The 3,233-nt window shown below is 30.6% G+C and overlaps 1 long non-coding RNA gene across 1 annotated transcript; it reads right to left on the bottom strand.

The window, feature by feature from the left end:
• Positions 1-864: 864 nt before the first annotated feature.
• On the bottom strand, positions 865-1,894 carry LOC117179809. Its single transcript, XR_004467958.1, has 4 exons — positions 1,813-1,894; positions 1,481-1,513; positions 1,321-1,396; positions 865-1,042 (listed from the first exon to the last, which is right to left on the bottom strand). It is a non-coding gene; the product is annotated as an uncharacterized LOC117179809 (long non-coding RNA).
• Between the last annotated feature and the right edge of the window lie 1,339 nt (positions 1,895-3,233).

Raw genomic sequence — 3,233 nt, 5'->3', positions numbered from 1 at the left:
ATCCAAAAAGGGGGCTGTAATATAGTCACAGCTTCCTCCTTCGATTAGATAAGCAGCCCTATATATTTGAGGGCTTCAGGGCCACTAGTTTAGTTCTAATCTGGACTTTACTCTGTAACCAACGAAATAAAGGCACGTGATATCTCGTTAGAGATATCACATATTTTTAAAAACTCATTTGAGCCTTTTTCAATATAACAGTGCAATGAAAATTTTAATTTTCAATTTTGCAGAAAAATTGAAAAATTTGTTATGATATTCTTGTAGGGGGTTCCAAATGTAACGTTTTTCTTCCTAGAGATTTTTTCCATGTCGTGCCTTTGTCTTAAAAGTTCATTTTAGTTTGTTTTACTGAAATGATCATCACTAGAAATTGGACTGAGTCATATCCGAGCAAAAATAGCCATTTTTAAGTTGTAAATGGGATGAAGTTACAGCAACATACTATGGAGTTACATCAGAAGTTCGACATCCGGCGTATGTCAGTATTTGAGCAAACTATTTTTTTTCGTTTTTTATTGACAAATAATTTTTTTATTTTTAATTATCTGCAAAATATGCAGACCAGAGTTTTCTTTGATAAAAAAATAATTAACTAGACAGTATGTGGCGCGCCAGTCTAGACTTGAGGCGGACCATAATCAGGGGAAAAATATTAGCCTATGTATACATATACCTATGTATACTCAATGTAGGGCCGACTTGCTGTCATATCATACTTGATTGCAAAGAAGAATTTTCGTATTTATTAAAATTAGCGTGTGGTGAAAACATAAATAAGTTCGCACTAATATTATAAACTAAAATGCAAACGAGGAAAATAATATAGCATTGTAAATAATTACACTTGTATGTTTATTTTTAAAACGTTGTGAAGTCTAAAATGGTCGTTAAGTGACATATGATTTACAATTCGTGTAAATACAAACAAGGTATTGCATTGAAGTGGATAAAAATAGATTTTCTTGTTATTCCTGGATACCTGACATACAAATTTTTCAGATTTAGGATGATTCATACTTCTAACATTTTTCGGTGATGCCTAAAAGATAGTTAATTATATTTATTATAATGTAAATAAGATCTTTTGAAATAGTTGATACTTCTGAATAGTTAAATCTTATGCTTGGAATGTAAATAATTTTTCAAAACTAAACGATCTTTCATTAAAACTTTTATAAATCTAAACAATTTAATTTTAAAAGCTCTCGGGGATAATAAATAAAACAGTAAAGTGATTGAAAGTTAACTGTTCGCAAAATATTAAAGATATTCAAAAAATTAATCCTCGGAAAGTAAGAAAATTTGTTCACAAATCACCTTCTAAACAAGCTGCGGCGCAGTTATAGTGCGGACTTCCATGATGTCCACAATAACGTTCACCATCTTTCTCTGCCTGAAATTTATTTTTATTTTTTATTTCTTAGTCTTGTGGAGTTTTTTAATATGAAAAAGACAGCATAACATTTATTTTACTTACAGGGCATTGTCGCGAACACTTTTCTAAAGCAGCCTGCAATTGATGTCATTTTAATTAATAGGAGTACTATTTTTCAAGATTTTTATACTCTAATAATTTGAAATATTGTTCTGAAACTTTTATTAAGTTATCTGTATGTGCAGCTAAAAAATATAAGAGTAGCACTTTCAGTGAGCGAGTATGTGATTTTACTGTAAGGAACATACTTTTACGTATTTTTCTCATCATAAGATTATTTTTATAGGTTTAAGAAAAACTAAGAGTTATTTTCAATATTCTAAATTAAAAAATAAAGACATCTTATAAACTTTTCTGGGGGAAATAAAACTCACACCATCGACATCCACTAGATGATGAGGTTTCGCTAAGGCGGCCGACAATAAAATAGTTGCGATAGCTTTAAAAATAACAAGTAAACGCAGGATTAATTTGTTTATTCCAAATTGAATTTCATATAAGTGATTCAATTTCCATGACGTAACGACACAAAATATTAACAACTGAGCTATATGGGAATACAAAGTAACTTTATACGTTATATTATTGTTACATCCAATCTGTGCATGTCTAAATTTCAACGTGCACAGATTTGACAACTTCAGTTGCGCACATTGCACATTTGCGTAAATTTAATAGGTTTAACACAGTACTTGCATTAAATTATTAATTATTATAAAGTAATTTAAAAATGGCTAATACTTATTTTTAAATCTTTGAATGCTGCTAATATTTTTATCAACAAGGATCATTTCTGAATACTATAGATTGTCTGACCCGTGCAGAAATCTCGGTCCAGGCCCCGATCAGGGCCATACCAGTCCAGGTCGGGTCCCGATCGGGAATCCTGGTCGGGGCCAGGCCGCGCATGAAACACGCGCCCAGATCGGGGCCAGGTCGGGACACCCGATCGTTGCCCGATAGGTACACGATGAGTCTCATTAGAATCCATTCATGAATTTCACAAATGGAGTTTTAATATAAGTAAACACGAAACTATCGAATAGTCCTCTCCTTTCGAAGGCCACCTTAATATTTTGAATTTCCAATTAAGTTATTTTAAGTTAAAATTAACGTACTACAGGCACGAAAAGAAAAGGTTTCAGAATACAAGATTGAATTATGCTTTTTAAAATCGTAAAATTATTGTGGATTTACGATCTATTAACATTTTACTGCAAATAAATTAAATTTTCTGTCAATTCCATTATTTCTTGAAAAATTCAAGAAGGTGGTTGTAGATAATTTTTTTGCTAAAAAATTGCGCCATCATTTATTAAATCGTTTTATTTTTTTAAATCGGTTAAGAAGAAATATAGACCAAACAACTTTTAAACAAAAATGAAAATTTTTGATTTAAATATTTCTGGTGGTTTTAAATATTATTTACAGAATATGCATTTAATTAATTTTTATTATTATTAATTCATTTCGACCTAATGAACATTTTTATAAGTTGAAATTGCATTGTTTATAATAAAAAAGAAAAAAAACTTCGTTTATCATTTTAAACTTCGCGCGAAAGCAATTAGATGCCGAATGCGACGCATGCGCAGTTGAGTAACTAATTCTTGCTGGAATGTTATGAAAATTTGTTCGGGCATGTGACACAGCGAAATACCTATATTACCGACCTCATTTTATCCGTACAATAGATATTTTTTTTGAATCTAAGAACTTTTTTTGTATATAAAATATTAGCCTAAAACTTTGGAAAAAGTATCAGAAGAACATAAAGTACGTTTATGTACTTGAT

The sequence above is a fragment of the Belonocnema kinseyi genome, chromosome 9, assembly GCF_010883055.1.
Source record: "Belonocnema kinseyi isolate 2016_QV_RU_SX_M_011 chromosome 9, B_treatae_v1, whole genome shotgun sequence".
NCBI classification, from domain to species: domain Eukaryota; kingdom Metazoa; phylum Arthropoda; class Insecta; order Hymenoptera; family Cynipidae; genus Belonocnema; species Belonocnema kinseyi.
The sequence above is the reverse complement of the archived record's forward strand: the minus strand, read 5'-3'. Positions and strand labels throughout refer to the sequence as shown.